Source organism: Paroedura picta, chromosome 2, assembly GCF_049243985.1.
Source record: "Paroedura picta isolate Pp20150507F chromosome 2, Ppicta_v3.0, whole genome shotgun sequence".
Taxonomy (NCBI): Eukaryota; Metazoa; Chordata; class Lepidosauria; order Squamata; family Gekkonidae; genus Paroedura; species Paroedura picta.
The window spans coordinates 106,151,769-106,179,325 of NC_135370.1; the positions used below are offsets into that span (position 1 = coordinate 106,151,769).

General features: G+C 43.1%; 1 long non-coding RNA gene across 1 annotated transcript; it reads right to left on the bottom strand.

The window, feature by feature from the left end:
- Nucleotides 1-27,557, bottom strand: LOC143830097 (uncharacterized). Its single transcript, XR_013228349.1, has 3 exons — nucleotides 27,462-27,557; nucleotides 1,114-1,148; nucleotides 1-38 (listed from the first exon to the last, which is right to left on the bottom strand). It is a non-coding gene; the product is annotated as an uncharacterized LOC143830097 (long non-coding RNA).

Below are 27,557 nucleotides of genomic sequence, written 5' to 3' on the forward strand. Positions count from 1 at the left end.
TGCCACCTTTTTGCACTTCTCACCTTCCACAAGGACTGCTGGAAAATGGTGGAAGAGAGCAACACAGTTTATATGTGACTCTCTTCCATCTGTCAATCAAGCCAGGCAGCCAATCCCCTTTCTCTTATTTGTAAAGGTCCCGCAATGCCCGTCAGTTTTTTTAAATTAATAGTTCTCAGTTTAAATGCCTGTGCATCTAATCATAAATGCACAGTACTTTTTATAATGCCACCCTTTATGGAATGATAAGTCTTGAATCTTTAAAAAATTAATCTTGTTCCTGACTTTGGGGGAAGGAACTTTAGAGAGGCATGCTTTGTGTGGCAACTTTTGGAAAAAATATTATTGGTTTTGCCTGCATGCTTGTATGCCTATTCGTTTCTCCAGGCAGTTCACTTTAACAAAAACTGTCCCCGGGAGAAGGAAGGGGGAGGTGGTTTGGAGGATGGGATATTGGAGGTAGAGATAACGCTTCTTCGCCTCCATCCATTTCTTTGGCATGTAGTATGCTGGTTGTCTGCTGGGGGAAAGTTCTTTTTTAGGTTGGCGAATCCACTTTTTGGGATTCATCCACTCACGATTTAAAATGGCCGATTTAGTAGGAAGTTTGCTGACCAGATGCGGGAGGTTGGTGACATCACGTGGAGCACCCAGAATATAGCATCTCTGGGGGGGGGGATAAGTATCCCACTAAATTTATGGCATGTGGAATGGCCCCAATTAAAAAACCCGTTATAAGACCCCCTACAAATAATATCACAATCTAAAACCAATCAGCAGCAGTTAAATCCTCCCATTCCTCCTGCTCACACAGGTGAATATCACCTCGGGGTGGTGGGAGGTTAAAAAGGGAGCTGCATTGGTATTATTCACTCTAGGGTGGAGAAGCCCAAATTTTAACTGGAGGAAGATCTCAATTTTGCAGGCTCTGCAGTCCACGTAGTCCAGCGTTTTGTTTCACCCAGCCAGATCCCTTAGGATATACAACCTGGGCACAGAGACCAAGGCCTTTCAATGGATTCGAGGCATCCAAGTTCATTGCTCGCCAGCGTTTCAGGCCTGGCAATCATAGGTATTCTCCTGATGATCTTCTGATCAACCTCCAAAAATTACCTCTGGTCTTCCTTCCTTGCTACAGCAGATGGCTTCTGTGGGATGGATAAGAAGTAGAAGAATGTACAGAAAAATGCTAAAGCTCTAGTTGAAATTCAAGTAGTCACAATACCAGGAGATTAAAGAAATGCCACACAGTCCAAAATCATAGTCTATGTCATTGAACCCCAAGCTGTCGAGGTCTGAGATGTGTAGCTGTTACTTTCACTGAAAAGAACTCTCCTGTTTAAAAATCAGTTGATGCTTTGTGATTTCCTGTTTTAAAGATGGGTTCATCTTTAAAACATCTTTAAAACTGGGAATGTGTCTCAAGTGGAAAGACTGGAACATAGTAAATGATTAATTTAGCAGGTGCTACACCCATAACTCAGTCCACATGTACTGTACTTTATAGCATAAATACACATAACTATTTGCCAAGAGATAATATTGCAGTAAACGTACAACCATTTGGGGAGATGGACAATAATATATTCTGACAGATTAGTAAGGAAAATTAAACCACATATAGAAGCCAAATAAGAAATTCTGGAAACACAGGGGTGGTAAAATTATCATCACTACTTTGATACTATAACAAAACTCCCATCATCATGAGAAATATTTCTATAAGGTAAAAGCCATTATAGCTGAAAATATGTTTCATTCTTCAGTAGGAATATATATAATCTCACAAACATCATTACAAATTACTTGGAAATGTAAATATCTGTATTTGGTCTAAACCTTTAGCAGAATATCTGCAATCCCCCCTTCCTTTTGTTGGTGTCATACAGAAGATGCCAAATTTTGTGTTCCACTTGATCTTTTTGCCATGGAAATCCTGTGCAGTGGCCTCATGTTTGCCATTTTTGTCATGCTAATGAAGTAGAACTGTGGCAGGGCTGGCTGCATGGGACAGGCAGAATAGGAGGAGGAGTGGGAGCTCAACAGGAATATTGACTTGCAGGTGGGCATGTGGGCTAGGAATAAGTCTCAAACTCAAATCTTCTTGGCAAACAGTCCACAACTTTATTAACATACCATGTTATTAACATATGTGTTGTTGTTGTTGTTGTTATATTTCAATTTATTACCCACCACTCTCTTTTGGCTTGTGGTGGGTTACATCAATCTGAATACCCCCCCCCCCTATAAAACCCCTTTAAAACCCTAGACATAAAAACAACACAATCCAATAATCGCAATACAAGAGGAGACTACAGTGGAAAAACAGTACAAAAACCTATCCCTTCTCCCAGTACAGAACTCATAAAGGGAGGTGAGAATAGGGGGGTAGATGAAACCGACAGCTGCCAAATACATCACTTAATCCTGGAAGGGGGTCCATACAGATCTTCCTTGTCACGCTGGCCTCAACCATAGAACTGGTAGAAGAGCTCCATTTTGTTGGCTGGCAAGGGGAGATGGAGACTATGCCTCAATATTTTGGGATCTCTGACCCAAATTCTTTGCCTTAGCAGTGCCCTGAGGATCCCATCCTGGTCCCCAGCCAGGCCTATGTGTCCCCTTGCTGTGAGCAACCTCTCAGTAGAGGGAATCCAGGGAAAGTTTCAGGAGGCATAAACCCCCTTCAGGCCACCCCCTATCATCTGGTACTAGTCGTGCAGTCCTGGGGTCTTCCCATCCAGGTTAGCCCATCCCAATCTGTAGCCTTTTAATAAGACACCTTATCTGAGAAGTACTTTTAGTCCCCCCTCTGTATTTCCGCTCTTTATAATATGCTCCTTCCCCTTGTCCCTTCCCTCACATATGTGGTTTTACTTCCTGTCTCAGACTTTATTGGCTGAGGCTTGTGGTCTCACTTCCTGTCTCTTTGTTGGTTGGCTGAGGCTTGTAATCTCATTTTCTGTCTCAGTACTGATTGGCTGAGGCTTGTGGTTTCACTTCCTGTCTCAGTGTTGATTGGCTGATACTTGTGGTGTCACGTCCTGTCTCAGTGCTGATTGGTTGATGCTTGTGATCTCAACCTGTGAAATCTTGTGGTCTGAAAATGAGGTAGAGTGACCATTACCTCATTGTTCCTCCCAGCTAAGTACTGTGCCCTGAACATGATATTTGCCTCCAGACAAACCAAAACAAACTGGCATACCAATCTCAACACTCTCCCTGAATGTGAAGTTTATTTGTTCACCACCCTAACCACCGCCCAGGGCACCCCCATTTCTTCTGCTAAGGCCTGAAAGGCTCTTAGTCGGTTTTTACACTCCAGTGAACTACCTGGCCATGCAAAGAGAAAATCATCTAGTTAATGGGTTGTTTCCTTGAACCCATGTCTGGATTTCACAGCCCACTCCAGGAAAGTACTGAATACCTCAAATACTGCACAGGCAAACGAGCAGCCCATTGGCATTGCTTTGTCAATGTACCAGCATCCTTTGAATTTAAACTCTAGCAGGCAGAAGTCCCTTGGGTGCACTGGCAAGAGGCAGAACACTGAATGTCACACTTCACCATGTAGACTCCTGGGCCACAGGTCCAAATCATGGCCACAGCATGGTCCAAACAGGCATATTTCACCAAGCACAGGTCTGGTGCGATAAAGTCATTAACTGATGACCAAGTGAGGTAGGACAGGTGGTGAATCAGCCTGTACTGCTCAGGGGTCCTTTTGAGTACTACTCCCAGCAGTGAAACCCTCAGATTGGGCTGTGGGGTGGGGGGTAAAAGGAATGGCTCTGCAATCCTTTCCACTCTTTTCCAGTCTTATCCAAAGGAACTCCTGGCATCTCTCTGGCAGACTTCAGATTCACACACTCTGTATGCAGAACCCTTCCATAAAGCCCTCCAGCAGGTAGTCAGCTGTCTGCCTGTCTGTATAGCTTTCCAAGATGCCCCTCAGTGCACTTACCTGCACTGGTGTTGGGGCAAGGCTGCACAGCTCAGCCAGGGGTTGCTCAGTAATTCTTGGTTGCTTCAGAAGGCCCTCTTGAACCCGGCCCCCATCCTTTTTTGAGGAGGATCGGCCTTCTTGAAAGGGCTTCTGGGACCCTCCCACTTTTGGACAGGTCTGACTGGCATGTCCTCCACTATGTGTGTGTACCTACACTGCAATCACTTGCATATCTTGCAATTATAGTCCTAGCATAGCAAGCTGGGACTTTTCTATCTGAATACAGACATCTTTTCCTTCTCTCTCTGCTGCGTAATACTAGGCCCCATCTTCATTAACCATGTATCATAGTTTTTGAGGTCCCATCTAGCATCAGAATTATATAATGCCAGCTCCCTGAACTCCTTGTCATAATCAAGGGCTGTATCCCCCCCCCCCCCCGCATTCCTTTGCCTCAAGGAAATGCAAGAGGTACTTGCCCAAATGCCAGCCCCTTTCTGGATAGGCAGCCACTATGAGAGCACAGTACTCTGCAAATCACACAGCCAGTTTGTAAAGATAAAGGTGCGTTCATAGAGCAGGGCCATCCCAGTTTTGATAAACCCGTCCCAGTTTTGATGAACTCAAATAAGTCCACATAATACTCCTCCAGTGCCCTTTCCCTGAGCTTCATGTAAAGGTGAATTCCTGGAGGAGCATCCATGTTTATGTATTTTCTAGGGGGCTGCCACACCGCCCTCCCCCTCCCCCCCATTTTACCTCTGCCTGGCATCTATGTATGCATTTTGAATGTTCCAAAGCCTCCTGGCATGGGCAGGGCTCTGCCTGGAGGCTTTGGAATCTTGAACACTTTGTCAGAAGTACGTACACTCAGTAATGCTGTATAGATTAGTTTCTTATCTTGTGTGGACCTAACTCTGGTAAGCAGACATGAGAACATAACACACTGGAGAAATCTAAAGTTAACTGTGTGCAGCTGTGATATTTATGAATATGTGCTGCCCCAAATCTGTCTTATTCATTAAGCTGTGCCCCATTGGTTTAATTGTACATATCTTTCTTTATATGTTTTTAATGCGACATTTGTAGGAACTGGTGCAAGGTGCCTTACAAAACAAAAGTACTGAAAAACAAATCTTTAAAAATAGATAGCAATTAAAGTCAAGTATTAAAGAGCCCCAGCCCAGCATAAAAACAGACCGTAAAAACAGACAACTGACAGCTTAAAATAACAGTTTCCAGTCAAAAACAGTGTTAAAAGATAAATGTTTTAATTAAAAACAGAAACATTTTGACCTGGCATCTTAAAAGAAATCAATGTAGGTGCTGACTGATCCTCAAGGAAGGACATTCCATAAAAAAAGGAGTGGTTATTGCAAAAGCTCTTCCACTCTGGCTGCCACCCATCTCACTTCTTCAGGCCAGGCTCCAGAGAACAGGACTTTGCAAAACTGGTGGGCTGGCTAATATGGGAGGAGGCAGTCATTCATGTATACTGGCCCCCAAGCCATTTAGGACTTCAAAGGCAAGGTCTGGCTCTTCAAATTGCACCCAAAAACAAATGCACAACCAGAGCAGCTATGACAATAACAATCACCATGACAGTAGCTTGGCTGCTGCATGTTGGATGAACTGAAGGCTCAGGGCTATTTTCAAAGGCATCCCTGAGTAAGACACATTATAGTAATCTAACCTAGATGTAATCACAGCATGGATCACCATGGCCAGATTACATTTTTGGAGGAATGATCATAGCATCATACATCATGTAATGCTAATAAAAGGCACTACATGTCGGAGGAAAGATATGCTCCAGCTGTAGGCCAGGATCCAGCAGTAGCAGAGTGAACACTGGAATGGTTCTTAAGTACAGATGTTGCCCATATGCAGGTGAATGTAGTCATGCAACTGTAGTAAACTCATGCAACTGAAGCTGCATCAGGACTTCAGAGATAGACTGGTGTCATTTAACTTTTCTTCACTGATGTTTCCACCTAGCCTAAAAGGTTGGCTGTATGTGATGTCATTACGTTCACTACATGATCCCTGTTAAAAATGTTTCTAGCTGCTTGGGTGAGGAGGGATGTAAATACTGTGAACAACAAATGCAAAAAGTGAAAGATAGCATCTCTTAAAACACAGTTTTTTGCTTCATGGCCAAAACATTTCAAAAGCAAGAATTCAATACAACTCCAGTGTGCTACATAAGAATAGCCCATGTGATGCTTCTATTTCCTTATTTTATAAAACATCTTTAACTACAGATCAATGGTGCTGGATATCAGCATTTTAACAATTCAGACGCAAAGCTCTGACTCAGACTCAAAGCAACTGCACAGCATCTTGCTACTAATGATGAATCATTGTTTCAAGTCATCAGTTTATCTAATGTAAATTACTTCTTAAATCTTATAAATGCCTCAAGCATCAGAACAAGTCCAGACATATGCAGCTAAATAACTGCTTAATGGATCTATTATTTCCATGCAATAGTTACTGTGAACCAGTTTGTTATAAAAGTACAATGATATAGGCTAGATATCAGGGGGGAAAACATTCACAGTCAGAGTACTTCAGCATTGGAATAGGCTGCCTAAGGAGGTGGTGAGCTCCCCCTCACTGGCAGTCTTCAAGCAAAGGTTGGATACACACTTTTCTTGGATGCTTTAGGATGCTTTGGGCTGATCCTGCATTGAGCAGGTGATTGGACTAGATGGCCTGTATGGCCCCTTCCAACTCTATGATTCTATGATTCTATTCTATGAAAAGTTGTATTCTACTAAAGACAAGGACATCTGTGGAAGAGTTATACAAAGCTAGATATGTAATGGGTTTTGATAGCCATTTAATTTGCACATATCATAGAATTGTGCATTCAAGCTTGATAGAATAGATTATTTAACATTTTTATACACACTGTCACCCAGCTGTTCTGGAGTTTCTGGATAGGGTGCGATCAATATGCTGATGACACCCAGCTTTATCTCCTAATGGATGATTGGCTGGATAGCCCTTTGAGCTCATTGGCCCAGTGGTGGGGCTGTGGTGGGGTGTCTCAAAGCAAATCAACTGAAACTGAACCCTTCAATGATGGAGGTCCTGTGTGTTATACCTTAACATCCTTTCCTGGATGTTAAATTGATAAAGTCAATTTTATAGCAGCTTCCTTCTTTCTTTAGTTATTGGCACATCAAATTCCCATTAACAGAGGGTCCTCTACACCTGGACTTCCCCTCCAACCAGAATGCAGATGAAGTCCATTCCCAAGGACTCACCATATCCGGAGGTACCCCTAATGGCCCATTAGAGTTCATTTGTCAAATTTTGGTCCACCTGTTAGCGAGTGATACCCATTAATGAATCCCTGTTTCATTGAATTACCATCCTGATTATATTAAGTATTTGCTTTCTGGCTTTTGTGCCCTGCACCTAGCCCTCAAAATGCAAATTTTCTATTAAAAGGGAACCGAGACAAGCATTCTCCATTCTCATGTTTGGCTCTATCTTATGCGAAACCCAGAATGCTGGACAGGCTGCTGCTGCTTTGCCCCCCTCCTTCTGCTTTTGATTAGGTAAATATTCTGAATTCCCCCAACTTCCTCCTTTGATTTCTTAGGAACCTGTAAGTTTTTGCTTGTGTGTGAGTTTTAAATGTACTGAAATATTTTCTCCACACACATCTCCTTGAATATAAGCTACATTGTCCTCATTATTTAAGAAGGATTTCTTCTAGGGAAAGGACACCATAAACATAGGTAAAAAGATCTTGTGCTACCTAGCCCCGTGCAATATTCGTAATTCTCCCTAATTCCCATTGAGGGATCTGTTTTAGGTAACTCCAGTCTCTTGGCAGCTGCACTGGTTGCCAGTTGAATTCCAGATCCAGTTCAAGGTTTTGGTATTGAACTTTAAGGCCATACATGGTCTGGGCCCTGTGTATCTGAGGAACCACCTGCCTGAGAAACCACCTCTGGAGAGTGCTGTGATCATCCAATTGGCTGATTATCCCCAGCCTCAAGGAAGTATAGTTGACATCGACCAGGACCAGAGCCTTTTTGACCCAGGCTCCTGATTGGTGGAATGAGCTCCCAGATGAGATCAGGGCCCTGATGGAACTCATTGAGTTCTCCAAGGCCTACAAGATGAAGCTCTTCCACCAAGCCTATGACTGAAGTCAGTGGAAATCCAATTAACATAATTGGGCTGGGCCTCCATCAGACTCCTTTCCCCTTCACTCTCCAGATCCCCACTGGGGCTACTGTTAATATATTCAATTTGTGGATAAGACTTGAGGTTTTAAAATGATTTAAAATGTTTATTTTATCTTATTGAATAATTGCTATTGTTATAATGTTGTAACATTGTATTTTTAAGGTTATAGACTGCCCAGAGATGACCAGTTCAAGAGGGATGGTTTATAAATAAAATTGTTACACCTTCACTTAACCTCTTTTTACGCATGTGATTATATCACTGTGACTGAGAAGCAGTATGGTGTGAGGAACTGGCTGTTGGACTTGGACTCTGATGTTTGGGCCATGAGACCTTTTGTGAGACCTTAAGAAAATTATTGTTTTCTTCCATTTCCATTTTTCTTATGTATACAGTAGATGATGTATCATCCTTATTGCAAACGAGAAAGGACTACAAACTGCTAGATGTAAATGAAAAGTTGTAGCAGCATTTTCAGTATTCTTAAAATGAGAATGATTGTTCTGTCCATTGCCAGTTAATACACCGGTATAATATCTATAATGGGCAGAACAATGTGTGGGGTATATCACATAGTTTGATCCTCAGACCAGGGCAGGGGAAGTGGAACTTTCAGAAGATCAAATGTCCCAAGGAGGATACCTCTAGTCTCACAGTGCAACTGAGGCATGCACATGGCAGTATTGTGGCACTCAGCTGTTGTGAAAGCTGATCTCAATATAGTCTCATAGCCTCCATAAATCTGTGCAATAGTGAGACAGTGGAAAGGTCAGTTTCTCTGCTCAGCTGGATTGTAGGCATGACCAGTTCACCAGCATGATGCAGTCTGTGGCACAAAGAAAATAAAGCTAGAGCAACTAAAAGGTTGCACAGTCTGGTGGTGAGCAAATGACAATTGTTCCTTTTTTGGCAGCAAACTTTCCAGATGCACATTGATAAGGAAAAATAAACCTTTACCATGGGATGTTAAGAATTCTGTTTGAGGCAGCAGTTATGTAAAATTCTAGGAACATTTTTGTAGAGTATGTAATAAATATTTTGAGAATAGTCTTAATATCAGCAACTGACCCAGCTGGGTTAGAGCGCACTTTACTTCTTTCATAAACAAAGAAAGCAAAGCCATATTTTTTTTCTTTGTTAACTTCCTTTGGTCCTTACTGTACAACCTCTTTGGATTTGTTGCAGAAAGCAAATGGCTTAGGAAAAGCTCAGTGGACAGCATTAATTATATTTTGGAGCCTGAATCCAAATGGTCCATTATATGTCACTTTTATTTGGAGTACTGGAAAATGATTTTGGCAAACATGGAAACTTCATGTTTATATGCATAGATCTGAAATAGCCTTTGGTGAATCCGTTCAACTTTGGAATAATGATGATGATATACAAAACAATTTACCATCACAGTAGAAGACAACACATTGATTTCCCTAGTTCAAATAATCCTCCAGGAAGCAAGGACAATTATCACATCATTTTAAAGAGTCAAGATAACAGTGCATATTGCAATAAGTATTTGTTTGTCTTGATTTAAAAATAATGCCATTCAACAAGAATAGTCAGTATGCAGACAATAGGTTTCTGTTGGCAACCTCCACCTGGGGCCCAGTGTTCTTCCAGAATTACAGCTGATCTCCAGACCCCAATACCAGTTCCCCTGAAGAAAATGGCAGCTTTGGAGGGAATATTCTGTGGCATAACATCTTTCCTCATTCCCCAGACTCTGCTCTCCCCAGGCACCATATCCAAATATCTAGGAATTTGGGGGTGGCAAACCTAATGATTCCGAAGCACATTGGGTAACTCTTCTTGGATTCAGCTAGGTCTTGTATACCTTTACCACAGGCTTTTTCAGCCAGGTCATCAAGCCAGGTCATCAAACCCTGAGGTTTCTTGATGACCTTGGAAGGGTTTCCCAAATGAGTTGGAGTTAGTTAATTTTTATATATTTTTAAATTTGTCAAACATTTATCAGGTGACATGACCATATATTGTCATGTCGACCTGCCCCCCACCACTGAAATGGCCAATGATGGAGAGGGGCTCTGGGTGGGCGTGTACATAGCTATGCTTCCCAACCATATTCTGCATGATCACACCACTTCTGGGAGTTCTGAATGCCTGAAGATTGTTTCAGGAGTTTCTCAATGGAAAAAAAGTTGAGAAATGCAGCAGCTTTTAACTCCCCAAGCAGAAAACAGATCACTCCTCTTTGGCAGCCAGTCATGGTTCTGGACACACAAAATACGAAACTTGGCAAGCACAATAAAAAAAAACTTTAATTATTTTTTTGATAACACAAGGTGAACAAAGTTACTGAGAACAAAAAGATAATAAATGAGAAATAGAGAAAGAAAGAAAAACAAAGAAAAAGATGGAAATGGTAAATATGAGTATGGAAAAAAAGAGGGATTTCATCTTTTTTATATAATAGAGTAACTGATAAGTGATTGGATATATATTCATCTTAGATAAAATCCGATATATACATATATGTTTCCGCTTTTATCTAAGATGAATATTTATCAAATGGTTGATGAGATATATGTTGCTTGCCTTGTTCTGTAAATGCATGGGAATTATGGGGTTTTATTGTGATTTTAATGTTTGATTGTGAACCGCCATGAGACCTTTCGGGGAATGGCGGTATACAAGCCTATAAACAAACAAACAAATAAATAAACAAATAAATATAGTTGCTGAAATTGCAATCACCTGCTTGGGATGGAAGGCTGAATCCTGACACAATTTCCCCCACCACTTAGGGTTGTCAACAGTGAGTGGGGAAACTCCTGGATATTTGGAGATACTGCCCGGGGAGGGCAGGATTTGGAGTGGAGCGGGACATAATACCATGCAGTCCATCCTCCAAAACTGCCTTTTTCTTCATTGGAACTGGAAGGCATTTTGGAGAGAGTAGACTAGGGATCAATTTTAATTCCAGGAGATCTCCAGGTCCCATCAGGGGGTTGGCAACTATACTGCCACTGTCTAACCTACAACCAGAATTGTCAGAGCAGATCTTGCAATGTCTCCCTGACATATTCATGTATGTCTTCATGCACATCAGTTTGCCTAACAACCAGCTGCTTAATAACACTTATGTACCTAATCATGTCTATAGATGAAAAATAGTCTTTGGCTGTATCACTATAGCTCTTTCAACTGATCATAAGATCTGGCAACCAATTTCTCTAGCAGCCGCTCATTTTGGAAATGGAATTACTTCCAAAAACTGATGATGAATAATGAATACTAAGTCATGGCTTGAGACTTCATTTCAGTTTGGAAACACCAGGAATACTAAAGCCCCAACTATAACAATTTTAATGAAGAAAGAATGTTGGTAACGTACACTTCTCTGTTGCTAAAACAGTTGATCTTATTTGTGATTAAAAAAATTATTGGATTAAAAAAGAAAAGAAAAATCCAGTAGAAATTATTGCTAATTTCCCCCCTCAACCCCTTAATGGCCTCTTTCCATCATGCTTTTTGTAAATAACCTTTCCCTAAGAAATCATGATAGGATTTCAGACTATCCTACTCACAATTTTGTTTACTATTCTGCTGCCATATTAGCCTTTCTTGCTTATGCTCCTGTCTTGTTCCTTTCTGTGCATCCCAATTCAGCAGATTTGGTTAATATGATTTGTTAAAGCTGCTATTTTTCAGGTCTCTCCCCCTTTCCTGTGGGAGTTTACAGCCTCTTCAAAGAATGCGAGAATAGCCAGATATACAAGGTGGGGAGGGGCGCCCACTAGAGGTACAGCTGAAGCCTGGGAGTAAAGACCAAATTGGCATGAACAGGCATGGCACATGACAGAGGGAAGGAAAGCCCAAACACAGAAAGCTTTGAGCATCCAAAGGAAATCCTAAATGAGGCTAAAGCAAGGTATGTCCCCTAATGCAGAAACTGTCTTAGTTTCCAGTGGAGGAAAATAGACTAGATTTAATTTTTGGAGCTACAAGCTACATGAATATGGTGTATGGCATCCATATGGTATGAATGTTGCATTGCATACTTTCACCATTCGTACCCTATCAGCTTATTGTAAGGAATCTTCAACTATTGGAACAATTGGCTACATCTATAGATCCCAAAAGGATTGGTGTCCCTGGTGGTTTTTCCCAGACACATAACCTACATTTCCCCATTGCAGACAGAGCAACAACAAGAAAGAAAGTAACAAAAACAGAACACACAATTCTTTCTAACATTTTATGGAGATGTTTTCATACTAGGGAGCCAGCGGGGTGTACTGGTTGAGAGTGGTGGACTCTAATGTAGTGGTGGATTCCCCACTCCTCCACATGTAATGAGATGGGGGATCCTGGGCTAGTCACAGTCTTGATAATACTGTTTTCACAGAGCAGTTCTGTCAGAGCTCTCTTAGCCCCACCTATATCACAGGTTGTGGGGAAAGGAAGGGAAAGGTATTTGTAAGCTGCTTTTTTATATAGTGAAAAGCAGGGTATAAAAATCAGTTCTTTTTCTTATGACGGCATGAACTATGATGGCATTGATGGTCACCACTATGAAATTCAGTCTCAGAAATTATCATATACATTTGTAGAAACCTCTGAGCAATCTAATACAGCGGTCCCCAACCTTCATCTGGTCGGGGACCGCCTCCGGGGGTGGGGGAGAGCCAGCGGCCCGGCTGCCGCAGTTGCTCATAAACGCGCATGCGTGTTTTGGCCACCGTGCCGGCTGCCGTGCCGGCCTCTTTCCCCACCTCTCGCTGCAGGGGGGGAGGCAGGCGCGGCCGCTGGTGGCCCGGTATGATGGCCTTTGCGGCCCGGTACCGGGCCGTAGACCGGGGGTCGGGGACCCCTGATCTAATAGATACTTTATATATCCAGTTAATTATTTCAAGGAGAATAACAGGGAGAGATAATATTAAATGGGCCCAATTTTAAATTGGCTCTTATACTGAACTTGGTAAAAATGAGAAAGAGTTGAAGATCTTTCAAGTTGGTTAGCTACTATATACTGGCATAAGTGCAAGTAAAATATGAACACTAAATAATGGATGATATTCCATTCATGGAAAATTCTTTTACAAATTAGTTTAAAATCCCCAAGACATATGACAATAAATCTTGCAAACTGAGGTAAATTTCCTGTTGATTATAAACTGTTGTGACCATCTAATCTCATCTTTAAACTGCCTGCGGCACCATGGGCGCCGCGGACTAAATAAAACAGTAAGGGCTGGTGGGGAGGAGTTAGGGCGGGCTCTGTCCGGGATAAAAACTTGGAGGAGTGAGTGGCACTCCGAGTGGCACTCCAGGGCCAAGTGTCCAATAGGCGCTTCGCACGCCTCCCTATTAGACACTTGGCCCGTCTCCCGAACAGCCCGCCGCTACCTCAACACTCCTCCCGAGCAGCCATCCTTGCCGGATGGCTGCTTGGGTGGCTGCTGGATGGCCGGATGGCTGCTGGCAAGGAGCCTTGCCCCACGCCGCTGGGCTCCAGGGGAACTTCTTCCCCTCCGCCCAGTGACTGCCCTTCCCCACAAACTGCCCTACACTACGTCCTGCCGCCAGCCGCCACTCGACCACTTCCCACCGCCCATGTCCATTCTCGCCCGCCCGCCCCAGACCACGCCCTTCCCACCTCCAAACCCATACTTCGACGACGATGCTGGCCCGCACGGCCCCGGAGTTCCCCGCTGCCACGCCCACTACAACCCCCCAACCCCACCGTCCATGCCAGCCCACCCCAGACCGAGCCCTTCCCACCCCCAAACCCCGACTTCCATGCCGCCGCTCACCTGACCGGCCCCGGAGTTCGCCGCTGCCGCACCCCCTCCAAACCTGCGACCAACACTTCCCCATGATGACGATGATGCTGCTGCGGCCCATTCGACAAACAATGGCCACTGCGCCACGCCGCTGAGCCGCTCCGATGACAGTGGCCCGCCAACGCTTTCCACGCCCAGCCAAAAATGGCGCCGCTGCGACGGGGACCGCGTGGGACCGCTGCACCGACAATGCCACCCCCAGCCATTGGTGCCACACCTCAGCCGCATGCCCTCCTGCTGCCCACAGTGACTCCAGGACGCTGCTGCCAGCCCCAGCCCCGGTGAGTCTTCGCGATGGGAAGAGGGGTCGCTCAACAACAGGACCCCCCCCCTAGCCAGGGACCGTCGCCCAGCCACCCGCGGACACGTTCTCTGTCACCTAGCGCCCGCTGTATTTATACCACAGCGGGCTTAATTCCTAGTTTAAATATAATTGACAAAAGAGCTGTTTTTGTACCCCATTTTTCCCATGCAAAGGAGGCTCAAAGTGGCACATAATCTCTTATTCATCCTCTCCTGAAAACATACACCTTGTGAGGTAGATGAGGCTGAAAAAGCCTTGAGAGAACTGTGACTAGCCCAAGGTCACTCAGCTAGCTACATGTGGAGGAGTTGGGAATCAAACCCAGTTTCCAGATTATATCCCACCACTCTTAACCACTATATCACGCTGACTCTTAGCACATATTAAAATGCACTGTGGGCACATCCAGCAATATTCAAGCACTTTTAAGCTCCATTGATTTCAATCCGAGGGACTGAAGCATTAAGATCAATGGGACGTAAAAGTGGTTCAGCTGTGCTGGATCGGGCCCAGATTTCTTTTAGTCTAGGCAAATATACATATACATGTTGCTCTAACAATATGTTTCCCCATGATTTTAAACATGCTCCTCAAAGGCATAGTACCAAGAGAGTATAAAACAGTTTCCATCAAGAACAAACAGAAGTTTGGACAGCACAGAGGAAAACACAAAACAAAAAACAGAGCATGCCTTTTAAAGAAAATTATTAGATAATTTCCTCCAATATTTAAAGCATTCAGAAGTTTAATTAAAAAAAAAAATCTTAAATCATTTTCAATAATTCTTGCCAAAATCAGGAAGACGTATATTCCTCATGGTTTTATTTGGGCTGCAAAGAAATACAAAAATCTCTTGGTTGGCATTGTTTATCAAGCTCTTATGCTGTATGTTTTGCACAAACAACAGTTTGCACTAGGAAATGTCTGGATCACGTCAAATAATATCTGTTCCAGCATGCAGACAGCAGCTTCCTTTCCAGGGTCTGCATTATTAATCCCTTGCTAAGCAAAAGGGAAAAATCTCTCCTTCTTTGTAAGAAGGATTGGGAAACTTGGGTTTTGGAATTAAAATCAAACATACTGGAATGTTAGTAATAATGTTTATGAAAGCTGTATTTTTGTGCTCATGAATGGAAAGATACTAAACCAACCTAATCAGAACTTGAAAACATGGGTGTAAGGACGGCAATTATTTGCAAATGAGGACTGATCATGTGTGAATGTCATGTGAATGCATGGTGAAAAAAGTTTGGTTTCTCTTGGATGTGTTTTGTGAATAACAAATTTATTGTGTTTAAGTCAAGTGCATTATTATTACAATATTATTATTAAGTTTTTAACATTTGAATAGCACCAAATAATTTGGTTTGTAAATATTCCCTTTTTGTAAATATTCCCTTTCACACAGTTGGATCTTCTGTGTGGTGAAAACTTTACAAGCTAATTGCAAAAACATATGTATATGCACACATTTACAAGACATCAGTTCTTTCACCAGTGGAATGATCAGTGAGCTGAGAAAAAAAGAAGCTATAGCACAAGGGAAATCAAAATCTTGGAAAGCTGCAGAGTATATTTCGAGTTGGAAGATGAACATACCATATTATGTGAAAATTAGAGCTGAAATGACTGGCCTCCATTTTGACTTCTGCCAACTGGGGTAACAGACATGGTTGAGCTCATTGGATGGGCTGTGAACAACTGTCTTCAACACAGAGTTTTATATATGTTTTAACTGTGTACTTTAGCTTTCTAATATATAAATTTAAGGTGGACATGGAGTTCTGAGACATGAAACTGTAAATCAGAAGGGTTTTTTGGGTGAAGAAATAACTGAGAAACCATTAGATAAAATGATTAGTTCTACAACAAGTATGTTGACTCTTTTTTAGACTTGTTGTGAAGAAGCAGCAGGAAATACAATTAAGGAGTACTAAAAGAAACAAGGGCCCCAAGCTTACCTGGGGTCTTTTGTACAGCCTGTGGGGGCAGAGGGAATGCAATATACTGAATTAGGGTTCCTAGGCATTGTCATGCTGTCAGCAGAGAAGGGAGGGCCCTCTCCAGGAACTCTCCCCTACACTTATCAGAACACAGAAGAGTGTCTGGTATGCTGACATCACCCATCACGGAAATGAGACACCCATTGTGGTTTCTAGTCACATCTATTGATGCTATACAAGTTCTGCAAAACCAGTCCAGCACGAGCATACCAGGTAGCAAGATTAGGGGGAATGGACAAGTAAGCAATATGCAATTATGTGTTATAGTGCCACACCTACAAAAAGGTCAAAAACAATTTAAAAATGTTGTAGTTGCACAGTAATACTATTCTATACCGAGAATATGTGGACCGAGAACTTCCAGAAATACAGGCAGGATTTCAAAGAGGCAGAGGAACTAGAGATCAAATTGCCAATATACACTGGATCATGGAGAAAGCTAGGGTGTTCCAGAAGAACATCTACTTTTGCTTCATTGACTATGCTAAAGCCTTTGATTGTGTGGAGCACAACAAATTGTGGCAAGTTCTTAAAGAGATGGGAATACCAGAGCATCTTATTTGTTTCTTAAGAAACCTATATGCAGGTCAAGAAGCAACAGTGAGAACCGGGCATGGAATCACTGATTGGTTCAAATTTGAGAAAGGAGTTCGGCAAGGCTGTATACTGTCACCTTGCCTATTTAATTTGTATCATGAGACATCATGAGATGTCATGTACATCATGAGAAATGCGGGATTAGAGGAGTCACAAATTGGGATCAAGATTGCAGGGAGAAATATCAACAACCTCAGATATGCAGATGATACCACTCTAATGGCAGAAAGTGAAGAGGAACTAAAGAGCCTGTTAATGCGGGTAAAGGAGGAGAGTGCAAAAGTTGGCTTGAAACTCAACATCAAGAAAACAAAGATCATGGCATCCAACCCTCTCAATTCCTGGCAAATAGATGGGGAAGAAATGGAGATAGTGAGAGATTTTATTTTCCTGGGCTCCAAGATCACTGCAGATGGGGACTGCAGCAAAGAAATGAAAAGACGCTTGCTCCTTGGGAGGAAAGCTATGGCAAATCTAGACAGCAACCTAAACAGCAGAGATATCACCCTGAAAACAAAAGTGCGTTTAGTCAAGGTATGGTATTCCCAATGTATGACTGTGAAAGTTGGACCATAAGGAAGGCCGAGCGTCAAAGAATTGAGCCTTTTGAACTCTGGTGCTGGAGAAGACTCTTGCGAGTCCCTTGGACTGCAAGGTGAACAAAACCGGTCAGTCCTAGAGGAGATCAGCCCTGACTGCTCCTTAGAAGGCCAAATTCTGAAGATGAAACTCAAATACTTTGGCCACCTCATGAGAAGGAAGGACTCCCTGGAGAAGAGCCTAATGCTGGGAGCGATTGAGGGCAAAAGAACGGGACGACAGAGAAGGGGACGACAGAGAAGGGGACGACAGAGAATGAGGTGGCTGAATGGAGTCACTGAAGCGGTAGGTGCAGACTTAAATGGACTCCGGGGAATGGTAGAGGACAGGAAGGCCTGGAGGATCATTGTCCATGGGGTCGCGATGGGTCTTCGCACCTAACAACAACAACAACAACTATTATATTAGCATAATGATCTTAAAGGATTAGGTGATAGACATCCTAAAATGGGAACTGACCACAATTCTCCAAGGTGTAATACTGTACAAGTTTGCAAGGAGGAGAAATTTATCTGGGTAATGGAGCCTCCATTTACTAGAATAGACACAATCGACAAAAGATGGAACTATGTTGTTACACTCTCACCATTTCCACACGACAACTAAAGGCTGGGCCGGCACTTGTCTGGTATCAGGGCTAATCCCTGTTTTCAGGTGGTGCTAGCCTGGCCGTGGCCTAGGCCTGGCCCGAATAAGGCCCTCCATTGACCAAGGGAATGCAGATTCTTCTCATATTCCCTTTCTTGCTGTGGGTGCTAATATCTCAGGGCAGGCCCATGTGGAAGGGGAGGAGGTGGACCTACAGTATCCCAGAAGAAACAAAAATTGCCCCAGTCAGCTCTGCAGTGCTTCATGGTGACACAGCTGACTGGAGCATTTTAAGAATTTTCACAAAGGGTGCATTGTAATGCAATCCCACCTTCTTGAAAAAAAAATTAAAAACCCACAGCTGCACAGCACTGTGAAATCTCTCTGCCCCAGCTGCCTTACGTGGAGGGAATAATGTGGGGTAGACCAGGTCTGGCAGGGGAAATCTTCCCTTGTCTGGACCCAGGAAGAGGCGGGGCAAACTGCCCCTTTGCAATGAACCAGAGGCAGCCTGGAATGGTGCCGGCAGTGTGGAAAGGGTCTCTCTTCTCACTGTAGATCTTCATTCCCCATGACATTTGATCCATGTGGACCTACCAAACTTTAGAACTATCACTTCAGGATCACACAGGACTGCTAGGGAGAGGAAGAGCCTGGGAGGATCCTTTCACGTGAATTCCCATAGTATCCAACCTGTTAAACTTTTAATAGTATCTCACTGTAACTGAACTTTGTTTTTAAATGAATAATAGACATATAGTGGATTATGACTCCTCACTAAACTGATTTTTCTAAAGATCCTAATATTTCCATTATCTAAAGACCCTAGTGTTTCCAATAGTTACTTCATCTAATCCCCCCTACCCCTTTTATTCTATTTCTATCCGGTTCTGTCCAATCCACCCAAAGAGTGGTGTTCTGTGTAGAGAAAATGATACTGTATGATTTTAGGTGTCAGTAGCCCTTGGGTCTGTTAAACTCACCAGGTGTTAAACCTGGAGCAGTCAGGAGACAAGTTGGACAAGCATTTAGCCAGCAAACAAGCCAGGTATTCGGCTTATTGGTTGGGTTAACTTTAGCTGTAGGTGCTAAGTGAAAAGGCAGGTTTAAGCAATGATGCAAAAATGTATAAAGTTACAAGAGGAGTCTATTTTTTCCTGGCATACCCCATAATGACATAAAACTTCACCAGGTCTCATTAGCAAAAGCTAGACAGCGGAAAGCACTAGCTACACAAAGCATATATACATTGTGCAGTATTACAAAGGACCTCTGCTGTAGGCAATATGGAAAAGTATCTTCATTAGTTCTTTTGGCCTATTTCATACAGCATTGTTTTATGGGTTTTGAATAATTATTAGGCCCTCAAAGTTGACTAAGCTCCCAGACACTCTCCCCTCTATTTTTTCTATAAAGCATATTGTTTATATTACTTAGGAATTAAACACACAATTACATAATAAATGGTTAATGCAACACCCTGGATGCTTTTTGTTGAACAGAATTCATTTAAAGCTAAGAGTACTGGAGCTAATCATGAAAGACAAGCTCCTGTACATTCTAGATGAAGCCAACACATAGGTCATAAAAAGATGAGCCAAGTCTACAGAGCTGAACTTTGATTTCCATTCACATATAGCTTTCTTGGCTTTCTTGTAAACATCTTCATGAAATTCTTTCCCACTTCTCTTTTTATTACTCTCCAGATGTTAATGACTAAAACTTATTTGAAGCATTAAAAAGCACACAGGGTCCAACGACTTAAGAATTGACTTTGGACTTGAGAGGTCTCATTTCCTTCTTAACCTGTTCACTTACTGGATTACTACAGACCCTTCCATTCTATCCCAGCTACTCATCTGTATATTAAAAATAATGGTGCCCAGCTATGTTCCTCTTATTAGCAGATATACATTGTTTTGACTCCCAGAGTTTTCAGAATAGTCTCAGCATATTCCTGGGCCTTTTAAATGGTAATTAATGATTTGCTGACAGATCACATCAACTTGACTATTTTGATGACCTTCAGAATACTTCTCATTAATATGGTGATTGGTGTCTTATGTAGGAGGCTCCTTGACAGTCCTGTTTCAAACTGGGTTTTGTTTTAATTTGTTGCTATTAGTTCTACTGATTATTTTATTGCCTTGGCCCCTTTTGTGGGGTGGGGGAGAAATTGATTATAAATGGCCTTATAAATAAACAAATATATACATATTTTTGTTCTAAACTTATTGTTGAATATCAGGTTCTTTCCCAAGGTATACAAGTACTGCATTTTGTAAAATATTTAATCCTGCTTCTTTAAAAATCATGAAAATCACAATTAATTCATGTTGAAAAGGATCTCTTGAGATTTGAACTTGAAATAAAAAAATGTGGTCATGTTCAAAAAGTTCAATTCTGAAATCCTGCTGAATTTTGAATTTGTGCATTGCTTTCTTTCCAATCTAGTTATAGAGTTTAAGTATACAGTGTCTACATGGAGTAAGGAACAAAACAACATACAAGGATCTTTATTTGCTTTAGTCACGATTGCATGACTAGCAGGAATTTCTTAAATTGGAAGGCAACTGAGATAAAAGAAATAAAGGATCTTTATTTGCTTTAGTCACGATTGCATGGCTGTATCAGGAATTTCTTAAATTGGAAGGCAACTGAGATAAAAGAAACTATTAAGTCTAGTTTCAGGGCTGAATAAAGGCAAAAAACTCTCGGTGACATTGTGGGACAGTCAGCTGAGTTTTATAATGAAGAAACCATGCTACAAGGGCAACTCAATCTGTAAGTCAGCCTTTCTCAATCTTTTTACTTTTTGAGAAAGTCCTGAAGTATTCTTCAGGCTTTGAGAAACCCCAGATATGATGTCATCCGGCCATGCCACACTGCCTAAATTCCAAACTGAGTGGGGGATTCTGTGGAATAATCCTACAATGTGGTCCCCACCTGGTGGCCGACCTTCCAACACTCCTCCTTCTCAAGGGACTGCAAGTGGGCTAGGTAAGGAGGAGCTAGTCATTCTAATCTGGAAGTATTGGGATTTACAAGAGGTGTTTAAGGAACAGGAATCTGACCAGCTGTTTGATCATCAGCAGTTGGACTGTACCATAGATCTAAAAGAAGAGACCCCACTGTCTAAGGCCAAGCTATATGCCATGTGCCCACAGGAGATGGAAGAAATGAGGAAATTCCTCAACAAGAACCTGGCCCACGGTTCTTTTGTCTCCAAAAGGCCCTTATATCAACAGCGAATTTTCTCGGTGACCTGTTTTCTTTTGGGAGTTTTCTGTCTCTTTTCTCAGACATACAACAAAGGCAATTCTAATTAGTTATTAGTTATTAGTTATTAGTCAATAAAATACATACAACAAATGCAACCCCAATTGATTGGCAGTCAAGGAGGGGACGTAACATCACCCAACGCTTATAGACCAATATCTTTACTAAATGTGGATTATAAAATTTTTGCAAAAATATTAGCAGAGAGACTGAAAAGGTGCGTCGGGGACATAGTACATCAAGACCAAACAGGCTTTATGCTAAAAAGGTTAATGAGGAACAACTTCAGGTTTGTCCTGAATGTTGCAGACTACATGAGGAATAAAAAGCTGAAAGCGGCCTTTATATTTTTAGATGCAGAAAAAGGTTTCGACAATGTTTGTTGGGACTTTTTATTTAAGACTCTTAAACTGATAGACTGTGGTGATATTTTTTTTTTATTTGATCAGATATATATACTCGGAACAGGAAGCAAGGATATTAGTAAATGGAATGCTTACAGAACAATCAATCAATATAAACAAAGGTACCAGGCAAGGCTGTCCATTATCTCCATTATTATTTAATCTGGTACTAGAAATATTGGCATCCAGAATCCGAGCCATGGAAGAAATCACTGGAATAAGAATTGAAGGAGAAGAATTCAAACTGAAATGCTACGTTGACGATGTAGTTTGTACCTTGGAAAACCCGACAAAATCAATTTCACCATTATTAGACCTACTGAGAAATTTTGGACTCTACTCAGGATACAAAATAAATAAAGCAAAGACAAAAATTATCCTACAAGGAGTTACAGATTCAGAGGCACAAAACATCAAGGAAAATACCGGTTGTGAAGTTAACCCCAAATAGGTTAAATACCTGGGCATATATCTAGACGAAGACTTCAAAAATCTTTTCACCGGTAATTATGAAAAACTTTGGAGTAATATCCAAGTAGATATCAAGAGGTGGAATGAAATGAAATTATCCTGGTCTGCTAGAATAGCAACAGAAGATGAGCATATTGCCAAAAATTAACTTTTTATTCCAAATGTTACCAGTAGAAATTATGGGAAGAAATGTCCCTTGCTTGTTCCTTTTTGCTGCTCTTGAGTTTGCTCTGTACACTTTTTTAATTTGTAGTTCGTCTTCTTCCAGGTACTCTCTGATTTCCGTAGTCAGCTCCTTTTTTAAATCATTCTTGCCAAACGATTCTGGTGTGCCTCAGATCCTGACATTCCTCCCTCGTGTTGCTGCTTCTATCGCCTCAAACTTCTCCTCTGCCCCCGCTTTCCATTTTTCAAGTTCTTCGATTTTCTTTACGTTTTCATCAACTAATGTTTTGATCCCATCTTTTCTGTCAGAGAGCTCCTTTTTGCAGTTTTGGATCTCTTTAGAGAGTTCCTTTGATTGTTCCTTGAGTTTATATTTAAGTGCTTCTTCTGTGGACACTTTTAATTTACTTTGCTTCTCCAAAAGTCGGGCTATTCTTTTCTCCATATCACCACTTTCTTCTTCCCCAGATATTTCTGATTCCAGCTCCACAATATCCTATTGCAGTTTTGCTAATTCTTTTTCCTTTTCCTTGATCTATCTCGCTTTTGCCGCCGCTGACATCCCTTTCTTTTGTCTCCAAAAGGCCCTTACATCAACAGTGAATTTTCTTGGTGACCTGTTTGCTTTTGGGAGTTTTCTGTCTCTTTTCTCAGACATACAACAAAGGCAATTCTAATTAGTTATTAGTCAATACAACAAATGCAACCCCAATTGATTGGCAGTCAGTAAGGTACAGGCTATGAGCCTCTTGTGGCGCAGAGTGGTAAGGCAGCAACATGCTATCTGAAGCTCTGCCCATGAGGCTGGGAGTTCAATCCCAGAAGCCGGCTCAAGGTTGACTCAGCCTTCCATCCTTCCGAGGTCGGTAAAATGAGTACCCAGCTTGCTGGGGGGTAAACGGTAATGACTGGGGAAGGCACTGGCAAACCACCCCGTATTGAGTCTGCCATGAAAACGCTAAAGGGCATCACCCCAAGGGTCAGACATGACCTGGTGCTTGCACAGGGGATACCTTTACCTTTAAGGTACAGGCTAATAGCCCTTGCCCTACTTTGACCAGTCTATTAATATCTTACTAACTTTACAAGCTACCTGGACCGAGTATTCTAAACAAAGTACCAGTTTCCAAGTTCTGTCTAGTGTCCTGAGTGTCTTGCAGAAGGGGTGGATTATTACTAAGTTAGAAGGAGGAGTATTACAGTGTGAGAATAAAACTGGGTGATGAATGGAAAATGGCCTTTAATACCCCACTGGGACTATTCGAGTATCTCGTTATGCCATTTGGGCTCAGTGGCACCCTGGGGTTTTCAGGAACCTCATAAATGAGGTCTTCTTGACTTGCTTTTCAAGGGGGTACTGGTATTCATTGATAATGTGTTAATTTATACCGAGATACTTGAGGATCCAGTGCTCAAGAGGTTGCAGGCAAACCAGTTGTATGCCAAACTATCCAAATGTGAATTCCACCAAAAGCAGGTGGATTTTCTCAGTTACCACATCTCCTCATGTAGGTTAGAGATGAATTCTGCAAAAGGCTGTGATTTGCTGGGGTGGGCTAACTAAAAGACCTGCCAGCAGCTGCAAAGTTTGAGGTTTACTTGGCTGGTGATGTCTGCCCTTCTGAAGCCTGAGGCCTACTGCTGGCAACTGCAGTCCCTGTTGTTCTCTGCAAGGCCAAGTTATTGCCTAATAAAAGTGGATCACCTAGTCCCCCACCCCACCCCCAAAGTCTCACTGTCTACTTTCCTATAAAGCTAACTTCACTGGAAAATCTGGGCCACTTATGCAAGGGCTGGAGGCAGCGTGGCAGAGAAGGGAAGGCGGAGTGAGCTGAGCGTCCTTTCTTCTGCCTTCCATGCACGTAGGTGAGAAGGATCCATGGACGCCACACTGGGTGTCTGCCTGGAGGCGCTGCTGGCTTGCCAGAGGCATGGCAAACGCGTCTTCGAGGTCCTGGAGCTGCTGAAGGTGGTCAGGCACCTCTGAGCTTGTGCAGAGGACCTGGGGCCAGGCAGGGCACCGGGTGGGGGGGAGGCAGATGCAGGTGGGGGAACTCTTGGGGATTTGGGGCTTAGAGCCTGGGGAGGACAGGGGATTCAGTGGGGGGTGATGCCATATAGTCCCTCTCCCCTTTGAAGCAGCTGCTTTGTCCAGAATTGCTCTCTGTGGCCTGCAGAGGGGCTGTAATTCTAGGGGATCCCCAGGCCCCACCTGGAGGCTGGCATCCTGAGAAAGCAGCCATATTCTCCAGGCAAAACCACCCAAAAGGATTACAATGATAACAATAATTTTATGGTTCGGGGACACGACAACATGAGGATCTATATTAAAAGGTTGCCGCATTAAGAAGGTTGAGAGCCACTGCTCTAGTTTATAATTAAAATGCATGATTTATCAAATGCATCAACAGGCATCTTTAAAAGAATGGATTTCTGCCTTAAGCATGCAAAGCTAGTATCTATCCCCATTTAATTGTTTATGACTAGTTACTCAGTGGCTAGAACTCATGACGTAGATCCAGATCTCAGTGTTGCTGTTGTGTACTTCTTATTCATTTAGATGTGGTTTGTATAGACGAGCAGGGTTGCAGATCATTACACTATACAAAACACTTCTCACATTATCTTTTACTGTATTGCTAGTACAACATCTATCTCTTTTGACTCGCCTCTATACATTTCCATAGTTTGATATAGATGTCAGATGTTAAATGAAAAGCACGAGATATTCTAACCCAGAGTCTTCCAACTCTTGGGTAACACATTTTGAAGCTTCTAAACTTCCCCATACCTCACATGAACCCATGGAACCTGATAGCTTTCACTGTGAGTTACAGCCACATGTTTTGTAAAGCGCAAGAATAAACATTGCCTGCGGGGATTTTGATTCTGAGTATGCGTCAATGCCTACAGTTCTGTATCCCAATTATACTGTAAACAAGTTGTCCACCCTTACCTTCCAAACATATGCATTCATTTCTGTTACAAAACAAACATTTCTTCAAAGATGGGCAGTCCATTGGCAGCCCTTTCAGTGGGCCCAATCTCTGTCACAGTGGTTTTGCAGCTTTATTGTATTTGTGTAGCTTTCAAGCATTGAGTATATAATGTACTCCAGAAATTATATGAGAAGTCCCTTTAAATAGATACAGAATGTCCAAATGGGGAAGCTGGGGATGAGAGAGACAGATGGAGCTGTGTACTTACACCGTGTCTACTGATGATGGTTAGTGATAAAAGGCAGGATAATTTGGGACAAGCCCAAATCCTTAACACTATTTTGCTCCCTTATATTTGGGAAGCCTGAAGGATCATTGTCCATCGGGTCGCAAGAGGTCGGACACGACTTCGCACCTAACGACGATATTTGGGAAACAGCCTCCTGGGAGGAGACTGTCCGGGGCCCTGTCCATCCAGATCCACCCTGATTGGCCCTCCCCCTCCAGCTCCCCCCCTCCATCCTTGCCTGCTAGAAGCCTTGTGGCTGCGGCCTCTATTGTTGCCTATGAGGACAGAGGCAGCGACAGGGCTTTGCGGCCTGCAGGTACGCTCCTGCAGGGAGGGAGCCGGGGGGGCGTTTGGAGCCTCCCTGCAGGCTGCAAAGCCCTGTCGCCAGCATTGGCGGGTGGGGCTTTCCATTTCGTGTAGCCCGCTTGGCAGGCCAAAGGGAGCTGCAGCCACCCTCTCATACTCTCGTGCCTGCCTCCCCTTTCAAAGCCCATTTTAAAAATGGGCTTTGATACTAGTATATAAATATTATAAACAATACCAGTTATTATCTAGGACAAAGGCTGGAAAAGTAGACATGTTAGTCAAATGAAGCCAAGACTGTTATTTCAAAGGGAGGGGGAGGGTGGATGGCAACGAGGAAAGGGGCATGCACAAACAAGTCAAAATGGCAGGCATGGGAAAAAACCTGAATGCATGCATTTCCTCATTGGACAGCCCTGAATTAGATTCCACCTTGATAGATAAAATATGGTAACTGGGAATTTATAAAACGTGTAAAGTCAGATGTCAATTTGGGACTGCATCTGGGAGGGTGGATTTTAATGCAGAAATGGAAAAGGCTGCCCTTTAAAAATGCAAATCTGAACTGCATCACTAGTGCAGAAACAGTCAATGTGGCATGAGTTGGCTTCAAGAAGTACTACAATTCACAATATGTAGCATATATGTTGAACATTTATGTTGATTGCTGTGGATGTGGCAGTTCCAAAATTTGTCTACAACAGTGGTCCCCAACCTGCGGGCCGCGGCCCGGCGCCGGGCCGCAAAGGCCAAGGCGCCGGGCCGCGGCTCCCTCTCCCCGCCCCCCCCGCAGTAAAAAACCCCCGCAGTAAAAAACCCGGGAAGCTACTTACTGCGGGGAGGGCCGGCCGCGCCCGCGCGGCCCGCGGGTGCGGCCCGATCAACGGGCGCGGCCGGGCGCGGCCCGATCAGCGGGTACGGCCCACGGGCGCGGCCGGGCGCGGCTCGCGGGCGCGGCCCGATCCGCGGGTGCGGCCCACGGGTGCGGCCGGGCGCGGCTCGCGGGTGCGGCCCGATCCGCGGGTGCGGCCGGGCGCGGCCCGCGGGCGCGGCCCGAAGCGTGGGCGTGGCCGCGGGCCCTGCGGGCGCGGCCCGATGCCCTGCCGGTCCCCAGCCTAATAAAGGTTGGGGACCACTGGTCTACAACACTAAATGGTAACATATGTCCACTGTGTGTTTATCCTCTGTATTTTTAAGTTTTGCTGAAAAGTTTTATATATTCTTATATCTGTAGTTTAGTGATTTTTAAAAGCCACAAGCATGAGTAAGCCTTAAGCATGATCTAGACTTACTGTGTTCTTTCTGTTTATCAGGACAGCTGGAAAGGGATTTCCCAACTTCTGGTTCAGAAGGCAAGATCAATCAAAACACCTATTTTCTCTACGTGAGTAGCTCTCCCAACTATTTGAGACTGCTAGTAATATATCTACTAATATTCAAATGTTTCAAACACTCAAATCTTCAAGAACTATGAAAAATCAGAAAAACCAAAAACCAAAAAGAGAATCATTCCAGAATCTCCTACACTGGATTACTAGGAGGAAAACACCATACCATACGCTCTGTTCTCTCTTGGGAGTTGTCTGCCTTCGTTCTTGATGCTGCACAGCAGTAAACTTCATAGTAAATCCAATTTCCTTTTCCGTTTTG